Source organism: Brienomyrus brachyistius, chromosome 11 (assembly GCF_023856365.1).
Source record: "Brienomyrus brachyistius isolate T26 chromosome 11, BBRACH_0.4, whole genome shotgun sequence".
In the NCBI taxonomy this organism is placed as follows: Eukaryota; Metazoa; Chordata; class Actinopteri; order Osteoglossiformes; family Mormyridae; genus Brienomyrus; species Brienomyrus brachyistius.
Genome location: NC_064543.1, coordinates 10,596,594 through 10,613,376, shown reverse-complemented (window position 1 = coordinate 10,613,376; position 16,783 = coordinate 10,596,594).

Sequence of the window (16,783 nt, the reverse complement as noted above, 5' to 3'; positions counted from 1 at the left end):
ATACTTTTCCCACGACTGGGAGAGTACGGGAAAATGTTAAGACAACCTAGTATCAAGTCACTAAAATGTGAACTCTGATGCAAACACACAAGCTCAGCAATTATGAAACAACCATTATGAATAACAATTACAATTATATTTGACAGCAAAATTCCAGGGCTTAGAAACAGTTTCACATCAAAATTAAGCAAACGTGCTAAAGAGAGTGTCAGTGGGTGTCGGAGTGCAGTGGGAGAATAGATTTCTTGCAACAGCAGGTTCCAAGGACATTGTAGACACTGCAGGTTGAAGATTCTGTTTCCTTCAAGGGTCAATTTCCTTCAATCACTTCACAAACCCATGTTGCAATGTGCTCATAAGAGGTTTCCTTGCTTGCTTCAGATATTTTGCAACGCAAATTCAAAAGCAGAATATTCAGTTTAATCGCTGTTTTCATATCCAAGATCTTGCGGAACAGGTAATGATTGTTTTTCTCCGAAGTTGCTTGTGAATCTTGGGAGTACTAATATTAATGTTAACAGATTTAAAACATTTGAAATAACATCACATTTTAAATATGTTACGAGCTCCGTGGACGAAGTAAGAAGTTGCGCATGTAGTCTGACCCGACCTCACAGATTCCAGGGGTCAGAAATCGCTGGAGGCCCAGAGCTGCCAGAATGTTCTTACAGGTGGATACATTTAATCACAAATTCTCACCTTATAGGATATGTAGAGCTACTGAATCGGCTTAAGGGCATGTGGAGAGGAAACTGATATGAATATTAGGGAATTGGTGGGGGGTGGGCGGGTATGATGATGTAAACTAAGAAACCTGGGGGTGTAAGGTGACGATGGGTCATACCCCCCACCCCCCCACTGCACCGCCCGCACACCGGTCCCAACAAGTCAGTTGGTCGTGCGATGACTAATAGAGAGAACTCAGTAGCGCTATGAGAAATTTTATAAAGATTAACTGAAAGTCCAGGAAGAACGGGGGGGGGGGGGGGGGGGGCAGCATGAAAGATAACAGGGCAAAGACGCTCAGCCTCGTTCAGCCTGGGAGCACTGAGGCGTAAAACACACACACACACACACACACACACCTGCAGCCGGCGCTCTCTCGGAATGTACCTGAAAGAGAAACTTATGAGGCGCACAGAAGGTTCAGCGGAAGGTCAGAGCTCATTCCAGTGTCGTGGTTTACGCTGAGGTCACTGTCCTCAGCACAGTCCCAGCCGCCTTGGCTACGCATTCTACACTACAGCCTGTGCTGTCCACCCTCTGTCGCGTGTGTGGAGGTACCTGTTTTTGGATCCAGGTCCATTTTTAGTAGGATTTCTCAGTGATGCACCTCAAACTTGCAAATTGACATGAAATATATCAAATAAATTTTTTGTGATTTTTTTTTTCACCCACGCCAGTCACAGCTAAAGATTGTTGTTTGTTTTTGCCTTAATTTATATTTTATTGGGTAACTTTCAGCAGAAAAAAAAGTGGGAGAAAAATGTGGCAGTTTGACGTTGCACCTTTTGAAGTTTGCAGCGAGGGGAGAAGTTCAGACTTGATAAAAAAAACTCGATAAGTTTTTTTTTTTTTTTTAATGATCACTATTCTTGCATTTGATTAAGGTCTTCCACAAAAGGAGACATATCACCCCTCAAGAATTACCCCATAATCTAAAAATAAGCAGGGAGCACGTTTCCCACTCAGTCATTAATTTTTTTTTAAATTCAAGTTCTTTGCTCGGGGGAATAAATGGGACCAGCAACATTCTGATTCCAGCTCCTAAACCACTATGACCCCCTGTCTGCTTGCCACACCACATGGACGGACAGAGATGAAACCGCATATAGAACTGTTTTCTACAGCAGCCCCACGCACCCCCAGGTGTGATCTGGGGTCTCGGGGACGCCCATTCCATGCTTGAATCTCAGAATACAGAAAACATGCGACAACCTCAATTTACACTTGTCATTGTTTTGCCCATGTGCAAGTTCACAGTGAAATAGCCAATCGTGCTGCTGATAAAAGGACACACTTCCCTGTATATCGACTCGCCAGATAAGATCCGGGGACTGCACGACTCGCCGCGATTAATGTACCTTTCAGCTTTTATTCCACTCCCCGTCTAGGGATTAAACACACAACTTACAATTCAGCGTTTATCGTAAACGTTTCCACTTTTCGCTGTGGTAGTCCTCAGAATCCGAAGACTTTATTAATCCCGGAAGAAATTGCTCAATACCTGACGTATCACTCCTGATGTATTTCACATGGTCTTTTGCGGCCTTTAAACAAATGGCGCCCTAGGCAACCGCCTATGTCACTTATGTTGCCTATGTCAGTTTTTCAGCTGGGTTGGCCCTCCCTGCCTTGAGTCTGGACCCCCCACAACCCAGAATAGGGCAAGCAGTTACACAAAATGGATGGATGGATGGATGGATGATGGAGATGGATGGATGGATGGATGGATGGATGGATGGATGGTCTTCAGCTCCTTAGAGGGCACAAAAGAACGTGAAAAACATCAGGATAAATACTTCTGGTTCTATTTCATCACATTACTTTTTTGCACTCATTTTAATATATCCATACTTTTCTTGTGAAACAGTCACAAGCTAGCTAGTTTGCAGCCAGATACGTTATGTTACTGAATTGTTTTTAATATAACTGAACTGACAAAATTTGTTTTCTGCTGCTATGGGAGGGAGGGGCACTTACCAGAATCTCGCCTAGGGAGCCAGAACACCCAGCGCCGGGACAAGGGTGCCGCGGTTCAAAAAGAGTGGTATTTTATAACTCTGTGTTTCTCTGTTTTTCCCTGTATCATGTCAGTATGATGCAGTTTTTAAATGTCATCTCTCACAGCGATGTCAGCAAAGTATGCCGGTCCCTGCGTAGGTCAGAATAATATAGCTGTGTTTAGTGGGTCCGAGCTTTGTGTAAACAGCTGTTTCGGTGATAACTGACCACAAGAGTTGAAGACAATGGTAGCATTGCTGCCTTTATTTATACGCAGCATAAACAGACGGATTTCAGCCTTCTGTTTTGAGGTACAGCGGTTTCTGAGCTCATTTGGCTGCCTGAGTTATTGCCTGTTTGTTTTTAAGGCCCCCAAACATGCATGATTGGTGAGAAACAAATACATTAACCTATCTGCATGCTCCAACCCCTCCTGCCAGCTACCCTCCTTCTCACTTTCCCACCATCTGCCTCCTGTGTGTGGAGAGCTGCCATCTGCAAATTATTGGCTCCATGTGGGCTCCCTACTGCTCCGGTGCGCCCCCCCGGCACCACGTGAATCCTCCATTTCATGGTCATGTGACCTGCATTGGTCGGAGGTCCTACTGATCAGGCGCAGCCCAATGAGCACTTGCCATGTGCTGAGAGAAGCCCATTTTAGTGCCTGTCGTGGGACTCTTACTGGAAACAATCCATTGAAGAGGAAACACGATGTCTCAAAAGTGAAAGAGCGGCACTTTGATAAAGGGGACATTGGCTAGACACACCAGGCCTTTTTAAACTGCTATTTTTAGACTAGTTTTATTATTTTCCAGTTGCTTAGCGGGCTGTTATCCAGAATGCCTGTAATTTCAGTTGATAGCCTGACACTTCCACCCACTTTTCAGCCATATATTTTCAAGGACCGTGCCCAAAACAGCAGGGGTCCCTCTGAAACATGAACAATAGCACCTTCTGTCTCTACAACCTTTGGTCTTGCTCGTTTTATTTTCCCCTAGGATCACTGAAAAACTAGGATGAGGGTTCTCTGCACTGTGACCTCTGTCCCTGTTGGGGTCCAAAGTGAGTTTCTGGCTCACATATCAATCCAAAAGAACTGCAGAGGTCTGCAGAGATGGCCAATGGTTCGCCTTGACGTAAACACTCATGCACCACTGTACTGACAAGATCACATGGACCCAGACCACCCAGCATCTAATTCTGCTTCTCCTTTCTGCGTGTTCCTCTCTTATGGTCCATTTCAGTGACTGTTACTTGATACCTTTCTCCATAAGTTGGACCGTCATCACATCCTGGGCTTGATGCTGAAGCTCAGGTACCCCAATCTCACCCAAAATAACTGTGCAGTGCTCCGGACCTCTGTGTGGTGGGAGTCGATTCTGAAGATTCTGTTGAAGAAGGTCTTGTCACCGCATTAAAACTGCGTATTACTGCCACCTCAGGGGGCACTTCTAGCCCGGGCAGCGAAGCCCCCTGCTAGCTTTAAACCCTTCTGGAGGAGCCCTTCCTGTGAGGGCCGGCCAGGGCAGCTGCAGTGGATCGGTACTAATCTTCAGCTGGCCACAAGCGCAGCTTTGGTCTCGCACTGGCTCGGAAGCACCATCGGAGGCCGTACTCGAGGATATGTCTCCGAAGGGACTCGCGCGTCCCTCCCCAGTTTGTTTAGATCCACCGTAACCAAGGCCACGCACTTTGAAGCGCGCCGTTCACTCTCCACCACCACTCCGCTTGGCACCCAGGCTGCCTCCTTCCATTTTTGCAATCGCTGTTTGAACTTCGATTCACTTCTGATTCCCAAAACGCCCCTCTCCGGCCCCTGACCCAAGCACTGGAATTGAGTCAGTGTCAGCATAAAGAGCAGACAGGCGACTAAAATCACAGCGTGGCCTGTGGTTCGTCTCAGCCATGGAGTCTCCTCTGTCGAGTGATCGGGACGTCACTTTGGCTTAAGAACCGGTGAGGGGGACAATTTGATTTACAGCGTGTCCAGATAGTGAAAAATACCAAAAATACATTTCTAATCTCACCAATCCTCTAATGCCTTCCATTAGGGGGAAAAAAATCAAATAATTTATGCGCTATTTTAATGGACTGCAAGAGAGGATGTTTCTGCTGTATGTCAGAGGAAGCGGAAAGAGGTCAGAGGTCAGTGTGCTCTGCACAGAGAGAGGGCATGGGGGAGCAGTTCTGTCTCTGTACGTCGGCATGCATCGAAGGTCACACCTAGCGGGGGGGGGGGGGGGGCACGTAATGGGAGTGGCACGATGTCGTTAGGAAGTGACCAAGCTGAATTTTGTGTGTCTGATCTGTGTTTTTTATTATCAGAGTGAAGAATCAAAGCTACTTTTGACCAGCTCACCTTCCCGTTCAGTCATGATCAGGGGACACACCTCTTACTCCGAACCGCTCCAACCCCGGGCCTCTGAGACGCTGACAGCCTGCAGGTGGGGTGTCAAAGGAGCCAAGCAACCTTTCTGACTTAACCTGACACCATTTTTAACTACAGCTAATTAACAGGTATGCTAATCATTGGCCACCTGTGCTTAGCATTAAAAAATTTACTGAATGTTAAACTGAAAATAGTGTTTAATGATATAATGAATATAATGGGATGAACTACGACGAGGAAGGAAAATCCGGGAAATGAGCACAAAAAAATAAATAAAAAGCAGTGACTGGTGGCTAAAAAGACTGAGAATGTGCATGATGCATGATGCCTTTAGCTCAACAAGGGAAGGGTTGTGGGTTCAAATCCCAGCGAGCACACATACGAAAGTTTGCCACCCTTCTCTTTACTGTAAGTGGCTTTGATAAAATCAGATAAAAGATTTGAATGCCACCCATCCAATTTATGCCACCTATCTGGGGTCGGGTTCGAGGGGCAGCAGTTTAAGCAGGCATGCCCAGACCTCCTTCTCACCAACCTCCAGCTCCTCCAGGGGAACACCAAGGCGTTCTCAAGCCAGCCGAGAGAGATAATCTCTTCAGCGTGGGTCTGCCCCGGGGCCTCCTCCCGGTTGGACACGCCCAAAACGCCTCCCCAGGGAGCCTTCCAGGAGGCATCCTACACAGAACCCCCAACCACCTCAACTGACTCCTTTCGATGCAGAGGAGCAGCAGAATTAAATGTAAATATAAATAATCATATAGATAAAGTACACATGTAAATGCAGTTTTGCAAATGTTTAACGTCATTAACACCTAAAAAGACTGAGGTTATAAATTGTGCTCGTTCAGGCTGTTCGGCTGAAAAGTGAGTCTTCTCACATTAGGGCCCTGTAAGATCCCCCATGTGGAGCTGTGCATTAGGCTACTTGCAGCCGCGGACACGACGTCTTCTGGGAATTTTGGGGCTGGAAAGCAATGTCTCAAGCACAGGACAGTGAGAGGGGGCCGGGGGTGTCTGCAGACCTGCCGGGATTTCATAATCACCTAGCTGTAGACAGAGGAGCGGCTGCAACCGGCACGAAAAGTGGCCATAATTACTGGAAATGCTGTTTGCAATATGCCATTTACAGCCAGCCTTTAAGGTGTTGGGGGGGGGGGGAGCAGAGGGACGGTGGACTCTCTGCTGACGGTAAATTGAGGGGCAGAAAGCAGGGAGAGCAGTTATCTCCCGGATCAGGGGGTGTCGGTAAGAGCTGGGCGGAGGTGGTGGGGGCCGCGATAAAGACGCCATGGGGTCTCCGCTCTGCACCTGGGGGGCCACAGCAGCCTCTCCTGTGGTTGCCCGGATGTCCTGCTGCTCGCAGATAGTGGCGCCCTGGCTCCGGCGAAACGACCTCCGCGGCCCGCAGAGCAGAAGTGGCTGCGCCACAGCTTTCGATGCCATCGCCTCGGTAACGCCCCCCGCTCTCAACGCACGTTTGTGTGAAGGAGGCCTGCTGTTCAACGAACCTCCCGCCAAGACCGGCTGCCTGTGTCGACGGCGATGAAACAACCACAGCCCTTGGACCGGGAGCTTTCGGACCAGAAATTTCAGGAAAGAATGAAATGGACCCATCACAGGGACGGATTACGGACCGGGCCGGCAGGGCCAAAACAATTTGCAACGCTTATCAACAATGTATTTTCGTTTGTCTATTTTAGAGGGCCTACATTCTTTGATCCTCTGCCTACAAGGGCCCCTGATCCTATAGGGAGGGCGTTTGGCTGCCAAGGGCCCTTGAATTGTGGTGGTTGTGGTGGTGGTGCTGGTGGGGGGGGGGGGGGGGCCCTCATGAACGTTTTGCCCAGGGCCCCACACAACCCATAATCCGTCCCTGACCCATCATGCACTGGTTCAACACTGGGGGTGTTGTGGTGGGGAGCTTCCTACATAGGCCTTCTCCGTAGAGCGTGTTTGCCACTAACTCCCTGACCTGTTCCTCCTGCTGATCTGATTCAGTCTTGGATGGTACCTGAACGAACCATTCAGTCTGTTGCCGAAACTATGCTGCATTGCAAATCATAACCTGAAACAAAGAGCGAGTGTTCTGAGTTACTGCAACGCACCAGATCTCCCAGTGCAGACTGAGCACTGGTTTATATCTACTACACGCACAGTATAGCGTCAAACCATCCTTCTTCCTGGACTTTATTACCTCTTGCACCATCACCCCTGACCAGCATGTAGTTCGACGCCAGGGCTAAGATGGGCCCATACGACAAAGCTAGATGTCAGAGCTAGATATTGAAAATCAATATTTTCTTAAAACTCACGATGCATTATGTGTTATGGCACACCCACAGCAGGTATAATCCAAGCCTTAACAGTCGTCCGAGAAACTGTATATGGCGCGCTAGTGCTCACTCTCCACAGGGGCGGCGCCGTGCCCATCAAGTGGATGTCCAGCCCGGGCTGGCTAAAGTGGCCACCCTGCACAGCATGTGTGTCCCTGCAGCAATCTGTAGCCTGGCATCCCCCACAACCCGCCCTTCGAGATGGCGAGACCGCGGGGGCCGACCCATGGCATACTGAGCTGTATTATTCTGGGCAGCTGTCTCTGAGGCCACACACAGGGGCAACCTGAGATAATCTTCCACCATTTCTGTTATTTTGGGCATGGGGCTGCTCACGCCTTCCCTTCGTGTCTCTGTTATTTTTCGAATCATTCTGTTGTTCTTCACGAGCGGTGCGACGCAGTGAATGGGGAGGGTCCATACCCCCAGAGGCAGGGAAGCCCGAGAGATTGACCCCCCACCCCCAAGTCCACACCATAACACGGAGCTTTATTAAAGACATCGGCTGTTCTGGAGCCTGTTTTGGGGGCTTCAGCACTCCTATTTTCTCCATTGCCCCCCCCCGCCCCCGAAAAATTTTTCTAAAACTGTCAAATATTTTCATATAGATTTCACTCAACAAATTTTATGTCCCCCACAAATTTAACCATGGGGTTCCCAGTGGGTGGTTTCTTCATAGAGTCCCCCTAAGGGTCAAATCGAAGAATCTCCTTGACTAAAATGCTGATTCCTTGGTAGTAATCACACTGCATCCATTTTGTTGCAGTTAAATGCTCCAGTGTAAGACAAACAGAATGTATTTACAGAGAAAGCTGGAGTTATTGATGTCTGTTTTACATTTCTCTGTCAGACCTCTAGTTAATCATATGATGAACAGGAATAACACACAACCCAAATGGTTGCTTGAATTTTTTTGCATTATGTTAGCTTATAAGTAGCATTAATTTACTGCATGCCCACTGAATCAGGCTTTACATACTGCACTTTGCAGTGCTGTGTGTGACACTGGGGCAGTGATGTATGTCTGCAGAGATGAGGCATCTATAGCTTACTGTGACATCAGAAAGCATATTGACCGACCCTTTTCTCACTGGGTTTTACCAGGAAAAATCCACTCTGCTGCAAAGCAACAAACCTCCTGTTCTGTAATAAGGATGTGCAATATATATTTAAATATATGCTCTGAAGGGAGATTGTGCAACTCCAGCATTGACTGCTTTTCAGTAAATGAGAGAGAAGTGGGTACTGAACTTGCCCCACGAGTTCAAATGGGTGTGTGACTGATTTTGTTCTTCCTGTGTATCTTTTGTATCCTGTTTAGTCATTGCTGCTCTGGGGAGCCAATGGCAGCGTGTGAGAATCAGGTAACGTTTCGAGTGTAGAGGTTCTCCAGGTGCAGGACAGCAGTCCACCCAGTCCTCGGCCATCGTGCAGCCTGGCTCCCTCCCCGGGGCCCCTCGGTAACCTGAATTTGGCAAAAGCTTCTCAGAGTTTGTGTCAATCAATAAAGCAGCCCTGGATCATTCCAGGGGCCGAAGAACCAGAATGGTGAAGTATGGTAAGATGCAGTCTAGACAGATTTCTTTCATTTTTCATTTTCTTCAATCTGTCTAAATACTACAAGCTGTCTAAATATTGCAGTATTAAAGTGCTTTGGGAGTAGATTTGGTAAATAAATATCAGGGACCGCACAGTGTAGATAAAGGGAATGTGGAGTACAGCGTTATGCTGCGGACCGCAGTTCCCAGAAGGCCAGTCCCCCTGCTGATGGTAAATTTCCTCTTTTATTCTGTCTATCAAGCCCTGACAGACTCTTTCTCATGTTCACGCTGCTGTCTCGATTACTATCTCACATCCCAGGACTACAAGTTTACCTAACTAACCACACTGACATCCTCATCTGCTTGCAGGGTGGGGGGGGTGGGGGGGGGGGGGAGTTCATCTGTGGAGGGTCTTATAGTACAGAACAGTTTGTCCAGGGGAAATGAATGGGGAAATGAATTACGAGCATTAAAACGTCATACGCACGCACTCTTTCCCTGACCCCGGTTCAGTCACGGATTGCCCGCGCTGCACGTGTTCAGTTACGAGAGGGGCGAATCTCTTCTCTCGTGCCCTTTCATCTCATCCGCGACATGTCATTCACAATTACAACACGAGCACGCACCAGGACTGCACTTTCCCTTCGAATCGGCCAGATTGGTTCAGTTTTCAGTTGCTTTGCATCACCGTTCAAAGATGAACGCAAGCTGAGATGTTCGAGCCAAATCTACGGAGCAAGAAATCAAGGGTGTTTTCCCTACACATAAGTCATATTGTACAGATTGTAATCAATGGACATGCAAAAATAACAGTTAGAATACCAGAAAAAAATTAGCTGTGTTGTGTTGATTTCTGGGTATCATCAGCTAACCTGCTGTTGGCTAGTCTGTCCATCTTCCTTCTGTTGTGATCAGGATAGGAGCCAATCCCAGGCAGGACAAAGGTCAGGCCCATCACAGGGCACAAGCAAGAACAGACACACAATGAGTGATTTAAATACCTTCATTTGCTAAACTGAATGACTTTGAACTGTGGGAAGGAACATAAGTTCATATATTCAATGAAACTCTAATAAACTCTAATAAAATTCTAGTAGATCATACATATGTACCTGCACAACAGAAACAATGTTTTTTGTGTTGCAAACCCTTAACATTTTTACACCACCCCATGTAAAATTTTCTAGATCCACCCCTGCCTCATAAAAATGACTTTGGTCCAGATGGGTATAGATCCACATGACACGGGGATTTTTGGCTTAGCACTCTGTGTATTTCAACATACAGGGGGTGAATATGCGGCATGGACAGTCTAAAATCAGAGAGAATTCAGCATACAGGGGATGAATACGTGGTGTAGGTGGTCTAAAATCAGAGAGATTTCATCATACAAGGGGGTGAATATATGGCGTGAGCAGTCTAAAATCAGGGAGATTTAAGCATACAGGGGGTGAATACGTGGCAAGGACAGTCTAAAATCAGAGAGAATTCAGCATACAGGGAGTGAATATGCAGTGTGGACAGTCTAAAATCAGGGAGATTTAAGCATACAGGGGGTTAATATGCGGCGTGGATAGTCTAAAATTAGAGAGATTTCAGCATACAAGGAATGAATATGCAGTGTGGACAGTCTAAAATCAGAGAGATTTCAGCATACAAGGGATGAATATGCAGTGTGGACAGTCTAAAATCAGGGAGATTTAAGCATACAGGGGGTTAATATGCGGCGTGGATAGTCTAAAATCAGAGAGATTTCAGCATACAAGGGATGAATATGCAGTGTGGACAGTCTAAAATCAGAGAGATTTAAGCATACAGGGGGTTAATATGCGGCGTGGATAGTCTAAAATCAGAGAGATTTAAGCATACAGGGGGTTAATATGCGGCGTGGATAGTCTAAAATTAGAGAGATTTCAGCATACAAGGGATGAATATGCAGTGTGGACAGTCTAAAATCAGAGAGATTTCAGCATACAGGGGGTGAATACGTGGCAAGGACAGTCTAAAATCAGAGAGATTTCAGCATACAGGGAGTGAATACATGGTGAAGGCAGTCTAAAATCATAGATATTTCAGCATATAGTGGGTGAATATGTGGCATGGACATTCTAAAATCAGAGAGATTTCAGCATACAAGGGTGTGAATACATGGTGAAGGCAGTCTAAATCAGGGAGATTTCAGCAGACAAGGGATGAATATGCAGTGTGAACAGTCTAAAATCAGAGAGATTTCAGCAGACAAGGGATGAATATGCAGTGTGGACAGTCTAAAATCAGAGAGATTTCAGCAGACAAGGGATGAATATGCAGTGTGGACAGTCTAAAATAAGAGAGATTTCAGCATAAAGGGGCTTAATATGAAGTGTGGACAGTGTAAAATCACATAGATTTCAGCATACAAGGGGATGAATACACGGTGAAGGCAGTCTCAAATCAGAGAGATTTCAGCATACCGGGGGTGAATATGTCATCTGGGCTGCTTAAAATCAGAAAGGAAACATCATGTATCTTTTAACATTCATTGAATGAAGGGACTGACCATTTTGCCCCACCCACGGCCCACTTCCCAGCCTATATTCCATTATGGTTTAAAACTATCACATTTGTATTTAATTCTGTTCAAATTATGTCAGTCTGTGACTCATAGCTGATTATACAGGCCTCTTAAAGAAAGTTAATGGTTACTTAGACCTGCCATGGCAGCTCCAGCAAACCATCCCCAGATCATATTTGGCTGCTCGGCCTTTTGGATTGGGGTGATCAGTAAGCTGGGGCCAAAAACTGCATGTGTAAAGTTGTTTTTGGTTTCATTTCTGGATGGGCCCTGACCACAAGCGGGGAAGCTGTGCCGGACGCAGTGTTTGTGGAGGGCGTCGAATCGACTGTAAGATCTACAGACTCTCCCCAGGTTCTCTGTGAAAGACGTCCTCAAGCCACGAGGGGCCATGACATTATCAAAAACCAGGAAATCAGCCTGACTGGACTGAGGCAGAGTACATGACATCAGTTTATTTATTCATCGTCTTGGTTCGTTAAACGTTCTTTCATAACTGATAGGCTTGAAGTCATAGTGTAAAAAAAACGTTTTAAAGTGCTCATTAAATATGTCAGTGCTGGCTAATGAAAAACACTGCAAAGTCTGTTTCAGAGTTAAATTTCTGTCTTCCAACTAAGGGAGTCACCACCACCTCCAAATATTATAAAAGTATGTTATTTATTTGTTATTCAATTTATTTACCTCCCCACTACCCCACCCTGTTCCCCCATTATACTGCAGATTGTTGTTTTCCTTCCAGTAACAGGTCACCATGGTAGAGTGAGTCAATGCCGCCTGGTTTCAGGGCTTCCACCAGAGAGGACATCAGCTGGAAAGAGGAACTGAAAAGGGCTGACAGTACAGCATGGGCTGCTCTCCTCTCTTCCTCCTCGTGTTTAATTCGGGAAGGCCGTACAAAGTTGGATCACGCCCGACTCTATGGACGCCACTCCTTGTTCTGTGGAGGTGCTCCACTTCTCCACCCATCCCTTCCGTTTTTTCTGTTTTGTTTTGTTTTTTCTCTCTACATTTCCACGTCCATCGCTTGGGAAGAACGTAGATGTTGCACAATTGTCATTTTGTCATTCCAGAAACGGAGCAAGTGGCCGCCATTGACCATGATGAGTCAGCTGTACGAGAGTGACAGGTGGGTGGGAGCGAGAGGCCAGTTTGACAACATCCCCAACGGCGGTTGGAAGGACATGGAAATGGAATGCAGAAGTTAGTGCGGAGCCTTGCTCTCTGTTTTCTAGGAGCCTTGACTTTCCTTTGAACCCTACTGAGTTCCCTTCTGAAACAACAGGAGAACACATTGCCGAAAAGGCATCTGCTCATTAATTCCCCCCCCCCACACACACACACACACACACACACACTTTCATCCTACACATGCGGGGGGGGCAGTTAGCACTTCTCTCCATGACAGGCGCTAAGGTCACGGAGCAGATATGTGGACGGGATGCTGCTGGCAGGCCGCGGCTCAGTGCATGATAATGTTGCCTCATGCTGAAGACACCCCCCAAAGCTCTAGAAAACGCCGGAGATAGTGATCCACTCTGCTCTGCGCTCTATCAGCACTCTCATGCTGGCCTCACCGTCCTGACTCTCAGAGAGCAGAGAGGGCTGCTTAGTGTGGAGGACCTGACTGACCAAGATGACTGTGTTTATGCGTTCAGTAAAATGATTCATTTTGGTCTGTGCAACGCTTTGGAGACACTGAAGACTCCTCAAAATCGTGTTGTTTTTTTTAAGTTTTCGAGAGGATCTTCAATGCCACTGATTTAGTTCTTGAGGAATCTCTTTGTTTATGATTAAACACCAGAAAGGAACTGGATATCTTCAGTAAGGTTCTGTTCTCATGTGTAAGAAACGTATAATAAGCTGGGAAAGTTACAACAGGAGAAGGGTTTTGGCTGGTGTTTGTGGGACTGGAGAGAAAGTTTACTCTTACCATTTTTTTAAATTAGCAAACGTTTTATCCAATTTGAAAAAAATAGAAGTTACTCAAATTTCCAACAGCAGAGACTATGGTGTGAATACGGAGCCGGTCTCAGTACACTAGTGTTCTGTATAATTGTACCTTCAGGACTGCAGCAGCGCTCGTTAAAGCATTTTTAAAAATAATTTTTATTGTACCTTTGCCAGATCCATGTCGGTGTGTGTCTTGTGTGTGTGCCAGATTTGACAAGGAAAAAATAATATTTTTTCAGGCTTGTTCTCTTGGATGTATGCTAAATATTACATTTGATGTTACATCCCGTAGGTGAACGTCCACTTCGCATCCATCCAAATCCAGACGACCCGCTTTAACCTACGTCATTTCTACGTTCCCTCGCCACTTAGCCCGTGGGTGATTACTCTTATTACGCCTGCTCTCTGCCCTGTCGTTCCCTTCTGCTTCATTTCCTGTTTACATCTTATTCAGTCTCACCTTTGAACTTTCAGAATGCTTGTTACCAACTGTCATACGCTTGGGTGAGGAATCACCATCGGGTTAAAAATGATGGATCGGGTTCCTGCTCGCAGGATCAGTGTAGCGTGAATCCCAGCACAGTGCCGTTACCCTCTGATGTCTGACATCATACTTCATTGCCATTTGCTCTTCGTCTTCACCGCTCCTGCTCACGCTTACATGCGAGAGAAGCCGGACAAAATGCAAAGTCTGAGCCGCATGCAAGCGGGCGTGGGTAAGCTGTTGGAATATCTGATAGTTGAAGCACTGCCATGGACAAAGAAATGTTCTGGATACTAAAACCACTGGCACAAAGAAGAGCTGGCATGGAAACGGGCGTTCCTTTAATTTACAAAATATACAACACCGTGCAAAACGTTTTGGCAGTCAGTGACAATGTTTAAGGCCATTTATCTGGGTCGTATGCGTATGTATGCTCAGAAAAAAACACAATTTAGCAATGGGACAAAAGCAAATTAACAGTAACACAATTAAAACCAATAAGAATTTCTTCTGTTCTGCAAGAACTTACTGATGTCTTGTTGGATTGCTAGAAGAACATTGCTGTGGTTCTCCTTAGGGGCACCTCAGCCAATATACTTATTTGTCAAATTTTTCCAACAACTCAGTTAATTAATAAACTTAATTCATTAGGTAATTCAATGAACTACTGATTAGCCATATGAGGTTCAGTTAACTACATGGTTGGGTTCAGACGATTGCTGCAAAAACTGGGGTGACTTTAGGGGAGGTTTTGAAATGACCAGGCTGACACACTTCGACAGACACAATATCATAGTTTTCCACCAACATAAAAATCATTTGAACATCATTTTCTTTGACTGCCTTAATCTTTTGCACAGTTTATCTGTTTATACAGCTGAATGTTTTACTGTAGTAGTTTGATTCCTTGCTCAATTTTACAACAAAGTCTCTGTTTAATATAACCAAGGGCATCGGTCTGGTTGTATCCCGCCTAAAATGTTCATTATCATCCCCCAATGTACATTAATTAGTTTAAATATTGCGTTCTCATTCATTTTCAGTAAAATCAGGCCCCCAGTAAAGATTTACCTCACTTTTTCATAAATCTCTAGTGACACTCGTGAATTTTACGGTTAATCTAATCTAATAACTGTCTGGGCCTTCATGCACAGGCGTGAATATACAAACTATGGAGAAATAGTTTTACTTGCATTTTATTGCAATCCTTTTCCATGTTGCATTAATGCTTCTGCCTCTGTCCCCATAACAGGGGGCTATATGAACACCTCTCACACAGAGATATGGGCTGACCCTCAGTCAAACCTCTCGTTCTGCTGTTAAGGACACTCTACCAGCATGTCGTCTGCCTACAGGCTAGTGTCCCGGATACCACACAGTTCAGCATCCGCTGAGAGAGCTCTTCTGGCTCCCGCCACATGTCGTCACTGGCTGCGTGCGGCCAAGTTACGGATTTCTGTCATATATGACGGCATGGAACATGCCAGAAGCAGCCCTGCCCGTCGTCCTGGGCAGCGGTTCAATTTGAGGGTTTCTGTGAAGCAGCCACGTGGAAAGTGCCAGAGCACGAATGGGGCAGACGTACTGTAGGCCCACTGAACGAAAAATAAAAACATTTATAATAAACTCACGTCATTTAACAAGTAATTTAAAAGCACTAAAGTTATGCTGGAAAAGGTAAAATTACAGCTGTCTCTGCCTTGGACATTTACCCCATGGGGAGGAGGGTAAATTAGGCAGCTGAATGGAATATTCTTTGAATACCAGAACTGGTAGACTGGCGGAAACTGGGAAAGGGGTGCAAAATGAGGACAACCTTTGGAAAATTTCGATTTAATCATTAACCGGGCACTGTTTGTACATCAGGTCCCTCTAAAGCATATTAAGATTACCATGAGACCAGGATTCTGTGGTGCAAAAGCTAATGTCAGTCTGTAACGCTACTGAATTTTCTCACACACATTTTGGCCCAGCTTCAAAGCAAGCCCCTGTTCCCTGCATGAATCAGAACAGAAAACAGCAGCATAGCTACAAGTGAAATCAATGGTTTGTCTGAATTCCCTGAATACTGCAGGGATTTTAGGAACTGTAGCAGCTTCAATCGAAAACTGGTTACCAGACATGAAGCAGCGAGTAGTTATTAGAGACACGTTGTCACAGTGGGCCTGCGTCCATAGTGGGATACCGCAAGGTTCAATTTTAGGACCACTATTGTTCCTAATTTACATTAATGATATTGACACCAGTACATACAGTAAACTGGTTAAATTTGCAGATGACACCAAGGTGGGTGGTGTAGCAGATACTGAACTAGCAGCACAGGGGCTACAACGGGATCTTGATTTAATTAGTGACTGGGCTGATACCTGGCAGATGAAATTTAACATAGATAAATGTAAGGTAATCCATGCAGGGAGCCGAAATATAAAGCACAGATATTTTATGGGTTCCACTGAAATAAAGGTAGCTGATTATGAGAAAGACCTCGGTGTGCATGTTGATGCTTCCATGTCCCACTCTCGCCAGTGTGGGGAAGCAATAAAAAAGGCCAATAGGATGTTGGGTTACATCTCTAGGTGTGTGGAGTTTAAGACAAGGGAAGTGATGCTACGATTGTATAATTCCTTAGTAAGACCCCACCAACAATACTGTGTGCAGGTTTGGTCACCATACCTTAAGAAGGACATTGCTGCCTTGGAAAGGGTACAACGCAGGGCGACGAGAATGACTCCTGGTCTTAGAGGAATGTCTTATGAGGAGAGGTTAGCTGAGCTGAATCTGTTTAGCCTCGAGCAAAGGAGACTA